Source organism: Papaver somniferum, unplaced genomic scaffold, assembly GCF_003573695.1.
Source record: "Papaver somniferum cultivar HN1 unplaced genomic scaffold, ASM357369v1 unplaced-scaffold_6, whole genome shotgun sequence".
Taxonomy (NCBI): Eukaryota; Viridiplantae; Streptophyta; class Magnoliopsida; order Ranunculales; family Papaveraceae; genus Papaver; species Papaver somniferum.
The window spans coordinates 111,759-122,457 of NW_020648748.1; positions in this window are offsets into that span (position 1 = coordinate 111,759).

Sequence of the window (10,699 nt, forward strand, 5' to 3'; positions counted from 1 at the left end):
TCGTATTTGATGTTTTTGATTGGTTTGATTGATTTAATTCGTCAAAATCATGTTTCTGCGGCGGTTACAGGTTATGGTTCGGCGCAAAACAAATCTTAGATGTGCGCCGCGCTGTTCTTGAAACTGAACCCTGAAAGTGCATATAAACGGCTCGACGTATATCTGAAATCCGTTTTGAGCCGAACTTAGTGACACAGAGACTTATATTTAGGATCGGCTTATTCGATGGTGTTAGTTTTGTGCCGAATATGTTTTGTGAATTTCAGAAATTTTGCATGTGCGTAGGATCGGCTTGTATGGTAGTATTAGTTTTGTGACGAACAATTGTTGTTTGAATTTCAGAATTTTTGCATGTGCTTAGGATAGGATTGTATGGTTGTATTATTTTTGCACCGAATAAAGGTTTCAATTCATAAGTCTAGATTCGGCTTATTCGATAGTATTAGGGTTGCGCCGAATATCATTGTTAAAATTTCATAAATTTTACAAGTGTATAGGATCGGCTTATTTATATGATATCATGTTGCGCCGAATACATGTTTGAGTTCATAACCATAGACTCGGCTTATTCGACGGTATCGGTTGTGAGCCGAATATATAGGATCGGCTTATAATTATTTTGTAGTATGAGCCGATCCACTCTCTGTGTAAGCTAATAAAAATTTCAAGACATGATTCGGCTCATATGTGTTATTTAGGGTAAGCCGAGCCTTCTTATTTTCTTACAAGTTTTTGGATTTCCAAATCTCTTTGTTGTTCGAATTAGTCTTATAACTTTCATACTTGTGTCAGGACCAATGCAACTACAAAGAGGGAGAAGATGGAGGTAACACCTTCTACTTCTAAAACTCCCGATCCTAGAAGAGAAGGTAAGAAAAAATTGGGAGCGGGAGGTAGAGGAGGAAATTTAGAAGAAGAAGCTGAACAAGTAAGAATTGAAAGACAAGAAGAAGGAATAGCTGAAGATGAAGAAGTTGATGATAATCAAGAAGTTCATCAAGAAACACAACCCCAAGGAAAACCCAAGAAAGACAAGAAAGGTAAGAAGGTGGCAGAAACCGAGAAAGAGAAGGACGATGATGATAGACGGATCACTGGTTTACACATTCCTGATGAAGATGACGTAATTACACCTCGATCAGATGGTTTGCCTCATGGTCTTCCGGAAGATGGAGGAAATGTGTTGATTGGTTATGCCAATTCTTGGGCGAAGAAAATTTATGAGACTCCTGATCACAACCGTGCAGTCCGAGTATTGAGACACCAGAGGGCAGCGGAATGGAGTTTTGATGAAGAGGTTCCTGAGGTGATTGCTTACGTACAACGCAGTGCTTTATGGCCTATCATCAATTATGGACATAAGGAATATGATAGTGTGTCGGCCTCTGCATTTATCGAGCGATTTTGTCCAGAAACTTACACATTTCAATTACCTTTTGGAGAGATGGCAATCACTCCTGATGAGGCTAGTAAGATTACAGGCCTTAAAGCAAGGGGTGTAAGTGTGGATGCTGGTTTTTATGACATGAGTTGGGATGAGCTATACAATTTGTACCTGGAATGCCTTGGTTGGGGTTCACAGAAAACTGAGTTGGAGTTTTGTCGATCAGTTAAAGATGTCGATACCGTTTGCATACCAGGTGGCAGAAATAAGAAGAATAAGAAGATCAAGTTGACTAACTTGAAAAAGGAGTTTGAGAACACAAAGGAAAGAGTCACACAAGGTTTGTTGATAATGGATCCCGTAAAAGTGAAGCAAACCGGAACTGCCTACTTGTTTTATACTCTTGGTAGAGACATCTTTCCCGACACTACCGGTAACAAGGTAAATGCTAATTATCTCCAATTGGTAAAGAATCTTGAAACTTGTAACAAGCACCACTTCATCTTGGGAACCAAAGTATGATCCTGATCCCACCGTTGAGTTTCGGAATAATTTAGACAATCACACATTAGATGCGTCCAAGTTAACACCTTTCTCATCCCTTCATTATCAATATGAAAAGGCAAAAGATAGCTGATAAGGGGAAGGCGAAGCCAATCAAGATCACCAACATGTCTACTTCCGAAGATGTAGTCAAGGCTTTCAAGATTATGGTAAGAATGACTTCACTTTATACTATTTTCATATATTAGTTATGGTAAAAATGTCTTCAACCTCATGGTTATAAGTTGTTGACAAATGAAAAAATAGGTTGCCGCGGTTAGGGAGATGTTGAAAAAAATGAAGGCCAAACTTGGTTGCAAAACACCAATGACCGTGGAAGAACAAAAATACCTCATCAACAAGTGGGATGCAATCATCAACAAAGGACAAGGACCCGAAGAACCCGAACAAAGGCCTACCACTAAGAGGTCTCGACAAGTTGGTGAAGGTACAAGCCAAGGTGGTGCTACCGTCCAACCCGGTAATGATGCGTCGGAAGATGAAGACCAAGGTGGAAGAAGAGGTGGTCGTGCAACTAAGAAGAGGGGTCGTGGTTAAATGCCCTTTTATGTACACTTTTATGGTACACTTTTATGGTACACTTTTTCTTAAGTTTTAAGTACACTTTTATGGTGTTGCAAACACCTTTGCTTTTAGGTGCTGAACTTTGTTTTTAATGGTGCTGAGATTGGGTTATGGACACCTTCAATTTCATGTTTTAATGAATAGATTAACAGTTATGCGCCGAATTTATAGAGTTCGGCTTATCCTCTAATGTTAGTTACGCGCCGAATCATTTGTCCTTCAGGTTCGGCTTTTTCTATAATTTGAGTTATAAGCCGAGCCTTAAAAATCATTATTGGTGTAATCCAGTATTGGTGTTCCTCAAGCACGATCAGGTTGATGTTACTCAATTTCATGTTTTAGTGATCCTTGGTATCCTCGTGAATTATGTCTACTGGATCAGGTTGATTTTCCATGGGTCCAAGCACGATCTACAAAGAATATCACAAGGTTAAACACTAGAAAGGGAATATAATAACAAGGTTCGGCGCATTCGATAATCACATTATGTGCCGAACTATAAACATTTACAGGTTTCGGCTTATACGATATCCTCAATATGTGCCGAACCACGAACAATATTTTAACCCAAAAATTAACAAATTCATGTTCGGCTCATACGATAATCACATTATGTGCCGAACTATAAACATAAGAGGTTTCGGCTTATACGATATCCTCAATATGTGCCGAACCTACGAACAATATTTTAACCCAAAAATTAACAAATTCATGTTCGGCTCATCCTATAATCATATTATGTGCTGAACCTTGAACATAAGAGGTTTCGGCTGATACGATACTCTCCATATGTGCCGAACCAGTAACAATATTTCAACCCAGAAATTAAAAAATTATGTTCCGCACATACAATTTTGGATATGTAAGCCGAATTATTAATGATTATATTCCGGGCTATTCAAGATGTTGTTCGGTTTAATATGAAACTTTCATATAAGCCGAACTAGTATCTAGCAAAAGGGTTGGAATTGGAAATTATAGGTTCGGCGCATGCAGTAAACAGATTCAGTAAGCCGAACCGTTCATCAATTGGTAGATTCGTCTCATAGATGTGAGCCGAACCTCAACCTGTTTCGCCGAACCATGATTAAAAAAACCTAACTTTTGATAATTGAGAGCTATAGAAGTGAGATTAAGTATAGGATATAAGTGTACCTGTGTATTAGAAGCATTGGGTTCCTCATCAATGTCTTCATCATCAGGATTTGGCTCATAAAAATCATCATTTTGTGTTTGAGTTTGAGCTTGAGTTTGAGTGGGTGTAAAATCATTCTCATAATCTAAGAAATCAGCCATTTGGGAATCATTGGTGTAGTTGATGTGTGTTTTCCTAGGTTTTTTAGATGATATATGACCCTCCTCATCCTCCATTGAATCAAGAATTAGAATTTTCTCACTTTCTCCTTCTCTTTCTCTCCTTCTTAACCAAACCAAAACTTTGATTTTTTTTTTCCCTCAAATTTTTCATCTAAACAACTCTTATAATTCTGAAAATTATTTTAATCACTAATCAAGATTATTAACACTAATACGTAAAGGGCAGATTTGCCATTAAAAATTTTTTGGGTTAAGAGGTTATCTGATTTTGCTATTTCACAACTTTTTTTGTCTTCATTCAGTATGCCTTGGAAGATTTTGGTATGCCCAATATTATGGTTCTTTTAGTTTTTACGTTACTTAGCTAACAGTCTAACAGGCCCATCCTTTATGTAAATAAATTAGAATTGCCAGCCCATGACTTTGAAAAAGGAGAGAACCAAACCCTTAAAACCCGTTTAGCATGTGGCCAAAAATATGATAAATGTTCAAAAGGAGGCTATTATAGATGTGGCAAGTGCTTTAAGCTTGCACATGTCGATCGTCTGCAGTAATAACAAGATTGAGATGCTGCAAAGGAAGAATTTTGTGTCCGGCCGTCTGATGTGCCCATGAAATGACAGTATAGCAACAAGTATTATTTGTTTCGACTAGTTTTGTGTAGAAAGAAACAAGATGAATAAAGAGCTTTCAGTCATGGACTCTTTATATTTTTTATTATTTAGATGATGCAACGATGATAATTTAGCTATTTGTTCAAAATGATGTAGAATCGGCATGAAGTTCAGTAAAAAAGACAATGACGTTATAAAACAATTGTAAAGTTATTGGTGATAATATCAACGATCAGAATTCAAATTCACCCCGCTAAGATGTTTATCGATAAAAATAATTAGTGAACCTGAAATAATTTCAGACTAATGGCTACTACTTCAGTTTTAAACATCAAGTGTATCTAAAAACCAAGAAATATACTAATTGAATTTTGTTGCATAATTAAAACTAACAAAAATCTATATCTATATATATATATATATATATATGATATGATAGAATCGAAAATTTAAAGACCTACCAAAATCATTTATATAGGATTGAAAATCAAAAAACAGGCCTTGTTCAAATAATAAATGTTGCTTTCTCTAATTTGAGGATATGTCATTCTCAAAATTTTAAACTTTTATGCGGAATATAAATAATATAATAGTGCATCTTTTTTAATACAAACTCATTTTCCAAAGAAAAATACTGGTGCATGTTTTTTAATACAAACTCATTTTCAAAAGAAAAATACTAGTGGCGGCCGGAGGACGAGGAATCATAGTTGGGTGAACTAAAACAGAGTTGTAGTGAAATTGGAGGGAATTAGTTATAAATCGTAAATTATTGAAAGAAACGGGAAAAAATTTGAACGAATTTGAGTAAAATCGAAGAAATTGAGTATAATAGAAAAAACTGAAAATCCAATTTTTAAAAACATGATATTTCTTAATTATAAAAAGATTTGAAAAAAAATTTATGATTAGAACATCCTTAATTGAAAGATTAGATACTGGTGGACACCATATATGTACGGTATCAAGTTGTGAATTTGCAGCGCTACAAACACTTATGATATCAAAACCAATCTTTTCTCCTTCGTTATCAGAATCAGTTTGCAATACAAGGAAGTTACAACGACCAACTTTTCTTCTTAATGTTTCCGCAACATCCAATTTATCATCAAAAATAAGATGGTATAGGTCCATAGGTTGACACGATGAAGAAAACTCTGAATCCTCTAAGGATAAATCTGGTTTGCTAGATACTAAGGTTGTTACTCCATGATAATTTAGAAAACTCTTGAGAAACAGGAAAAGGAGTTTTTCTAAAGTTACAACATCTCCTTATAATGATGTACAATGCTTTAACTGTTGTGGTTTTGGGCACTTCTCTTCGGATTTCCCTAACTGGATCCGTAGACAATCGGCATATGCAGCAGCTTTGCCTACTCTTGATAATGGACCTGAATATTATGATCACCAAGAGTACGCATGAGAGGTTGCATTAGCTTCTGGTAAAATTCTTTTGGATACTAATTCTGATTCTGATGAAGAAGTATTCCATGTAGATCCAGTTGCTAATAATCTTATTAAGGAATGTCATCAAAAACTCTCGGAAGCTGAAAGCACCATTTTCAGTGAGAAAGTTAAATATGACAGACACCGTAGTCGGAATAAAGACTTGCAAGACCAATTTGATTCCATTGGTGCAAGAGATTATCTCAACGAAATATGAAAGCTTAAAAAAGACATTGTCGGAGGTCGAGATCGGGAAATTACTCTTCAAGCAAAGTTGGAGAACGTGAATCATCCAAGAATGATCTAGTTATTTCTCTTTAAAAAGCCAAGAGATTGGAAGAAGAGAACTCAATCTTAAAAGAGAGTTTTCTAAAAATAGAAGCTCAAATAAATTAACCTCGATACTAGGAGCATGTAGAATTCATCGTGATACATGAGGATTGGGATATTAAGGAACATACACTCCTGGTATTTACAAAGATGTAAAATTTGTCAAAGCTAAAAATTCTTCCCAATCAAAACCTTTCACGGTTGACAAAAGTGAAGTACTTCTACCAACTGTCGATGATAAAAAGAGAAAATTATGTCAAGCTCCAAAGCAAGCACATACACATTCAGGTAACACTAAGCATAACTTTTTCCATTCTACTAAACATTGATTTTATTGTGGAAAACCAGGTCACTTGCAAAGGAATTGCAGATTTCTTAAACGAGATAAGACCAGATCTGATTCTGTTAAGATGACAAGATCTGATGTTCCTAACTGGAGAAAAACTGAGTCTCATAATATCAGTATTCCCATTATTCCCCCCAAGAAGTTTTGTAATCAAATTGGGGAGAAAAATAAATACGTTGCTCCAAAAGCTGCTCAAAAATGGGTACCAATGAAGATAAAGCAATGAGTGCTATCAAGAACGATCTCTCATAAACGAGTTCGACAAGGGATAACATCTTAAAAAGGTATGGAACAATTATTGAAAGTTCCAAGGAAGTTGTTAAATTCCTAGAGTCTATGCATGATTTTGTGTCGAATACTTGTGGTGAGCAATATTTCGTTCACCTCAACTCTACCTGATTGTGTTGGAAGTGCATCCTTACCAAGAAGCCCTTGTAAATGCGGCGAGGATTGCAAAAAAATTGGGACGCACATATTATGTTGGGTATTTTTTTTATGTGGAAGATTTTTGCTTTAGCTAGATTCATCTTATATTCTTTACGAAAGTCAAAATATGATCATTTAAAAATGACCAGGTAACATCTTACATGATTTGTGTAGACAGTCATTTGATGTAGACTCAGAATGATTCATCTTACATTACGTGCATTTCATTTGTGTGTAATGGTGGGCCCGAAGATGTGTAAAATTAAGCGAAATGAAACGGGCCTACAGTAATACCGCAAGTGCACGGTCGTCAGTTGTAGCTCGTGCAAGTACGGGTCGATCCACAGAGACTGGGTGTGTTTTGGAGTTTTCTAGCTATTTTGGGCTCTAAATTGTTGTTGGTTAACTATGAAGCCTTTTGGGCTTTGGGCTTAGGTTACCTTTGGATTATAAGCTTGTTTGATAATGAAGTGAACTGAGCTTGGGCTCAGTTGGTATATTTATGATGATGAAGTGTTTTAGGCCTTGGGCCTTTGAAGTGGAATGAAATGGGTTTGGTATCAGTGAACTGAAATTAGCCTTGAAGGCACTGGGCTTTGGGTATGGTTTGAACCTGGGCTATATTGAACTGGGAACTGGGCTTTTAGCCTTTCACCTATAACCTTAAGAATTTACAGTGGGCTTTTGTGACAGAAAATAGAATTGAATTTGGACAGTGAACAGAATCAAAAGTAAACAGTAACTATGAACAAAATGAACTAAACAGAACAAAAGTAAACAGATCAATGAAACTAAACAGAATGGAACACAGTGAAACTAAACAAAAGCAAAACAATGAAACTAAACAGAATGGAAGTGAAACTAAACAATGAGACTAAACAGAAAACAAAAGCAAAACAGAGTGGAACAAAGTAAAAGTTAAGGTGACAATGAAAGTGACAAAATGTGAGACAATGAACAAGTAAACTAAAAAAAAAACATCAAAGAAACTACTAGGTGATGACAGTGACTGGAAACAGTTACATACCAAGGCCTAAGCCAAGGGCAGTGAAGATGAGAAGCTAACAGTGGTGACAATGCAAGGCCAAGGCAGTGGCTCTAGGCATACGTAAATGGAATGGGAGGAGAAGAAGCTTGTCCAACTGTTTTTCTCCTAGAATTGACTGTCTTTTAACAGCACAGTCAATCACAAGCAACAATGGACACTAATTTCCCCCCATTTCTCAATTAGCTCAATTTCCATGAATTCTAACCTAAATTTCTACCACTAACAGTGAACAAAACATGTCATTTAAGACTTAACCTAAACAGTTGTCACTAACAGACATTTAAACAAACCCTAAACAGGAAATTAAACTTAAAAATGAAACTTAAATTAAACTTAAATTAAACAGGAAGACCTAAACAGGAAATCAGAAAATTGAAAATGAAATTCACATGAGATTAAAACTAACATAAACCTAGAATTAGACTATAACAACATGGATTAAACAAAACAACTAGCTATAAACATGACATGAAATTAAAGAAAACAGCAAATATAAACATTAACAGTTAACTTAGCAGTGAGATAAACATGAACAGGGCATAAAAATGGAAGAAACAGTGAACAAAAAGATTGTAAAAGAAAACTGAAATTACACAGAACATGAAAGTCCTGGACGCCGGCTATTCCATGCATACCCCATTACAACACCCAGAGACCCCTATTTATACATACAAGCTATAATCAAAGAATCCCCAAATCAGTACCACATCAGCAAAATTAGGGTTTGCTGAAAAATACAATTAAAATCAAAATTGGCTTACCTAATCTACTGATAACAACCCTACTACGTGACCCATACTTCAATTTAGACATACAATCGATTTCTCAAAAAAAAATCCCCAATGTCAGAAAAATTAGGGTTCGATAAAAAATCTTACCTAATCTCTGAAAATGATTATGATTCTTCACCCATGCCTCTATTCCTATTCCTGCGCCTTCTCTTGCTCTTCCGATGCCCTAATTGCTTTTCTAGCTCGAGCTATTTTATCAATTTCTCTTCTTTCCTGTCTCTGAAACCCTAGGAGAGAAATTGGTATGATAGCTGGCTAGAAAGAAGGGGAAATAGATAGGGTTTCGTTAGGTAATAGCCATGATGGCTTTTGGTGGTGGTTGTGGCAGTTGAGAAAGGTGGTGGTGATGATGGTGGTGCGGCAGGGTATGGTGGTTGCAGAGGGTGAGGGAGAAAGAGAAGAAGTCGATGGAAAATGGATTGGGGTGCGTTTGTTTTGGGTATAGGGTATTTGGTACTCGGGTGTTGAGCAGCTTCATCAAATTTTGATGTTTTGTGACTCTGAGCTGCGGGATGCGAAGATGGTTGGTAGATCTAACGGTGAGATGAGAGATGAATCGATGCAACCGTTGGATTTTGAAACACAACGAAGTCAACGGTGTTAGATGATGTTAGGTACTGTAGTGTTAAGCGGAAGTATCGAGATTTGATGCGCAGGCAAAGGAGCGACCGTAGGATCTAAATGTGATCTAATCTGAAGGCTTGGAATTTAGGCACTATGGTGTTTTGCAGGGACTTCAGATTTTGATGCACGATGAAGAAGCGACCATTGGATGATGAGATGGATCCAATCTAACGGCTGAGAATGAAGGCGGGTATGGATATAGAAAATGGGTTTGGGTAAGGGTTTTGGGGCTTGGGTATGCCAAGCCCATATCTTCTTTAAGAACAATTCTTCCTTCTTGAGCCCATTCCTAGCTTTTTGGTCTTGTGCGCACCATTCTTTGCGGCTTCCTTGCGTAATTTCTTCCGGCTTTTCACCACTCTTCAACTCTTTTCCGCTCCGCAAGTTATCCAGACTTTATTTATTACCTAAAAATGCAAAAATTAAGTAAGAAAAATATTTATTCTTGAAAACAATGAAAATACAGAACATGGGATAAAATGTAGAATTACTGCACAAAAGATGAGTTAAATGCCAACAAAAAGGGATAAATATATACATTATTTGGCACTCATCAAATACCCCCAAACCTGAATTTTACTTGTCCTCAAGTAAAACAAAACTAAGGAAATCCTAACTATACCACAGTCGCTGGTCTCTCGAATGCATTTAGCGTATGCACTAAGCCTTTTAAACCACTAAGTGTCCCTAGTGGACGAGTTGAAGTCTCGTGAAGGTTTGCTTAGAACGTACCTACAAAGTTCTAGGTCAAAATATAAGCTCATATTCCATCAAATGTGACATGTGCAAAACAGTTTAAGCTCACAGCAAAATGGAGATGTCAATCTAGCTATCAAAGGCACAATCCTAGCATTGATAACAAAAAAAGACATGTGATAAGAGTGTAAAGTATATCTACACATGTGTATAGAAAGATCTGAAGTTATGACTACTAATCACCAAGAGATAGTTTCTCAGGCTAAGAACCAAGGTCGAAATCTAGCTAGCTGTCCGGACTTTACGAGAATTGTGAATGAGTTGGAGGTATTTCACAATTACTCGCGTTGTACATCAATGGCATACACCCTCCTTGCTTATTACAATGAAACAACAAAATGACAATTTACATGACTCTTATTTACATTGACTACTCTCTTTTATTTTTGGAACAAGAGAGGATGGAATTGATAAATACTTGATTTTTTTGTATTTTTCTGATATTTTTTTTCTTTTTTTTTTTTTCTGAATATATACATCGTTTTTTTT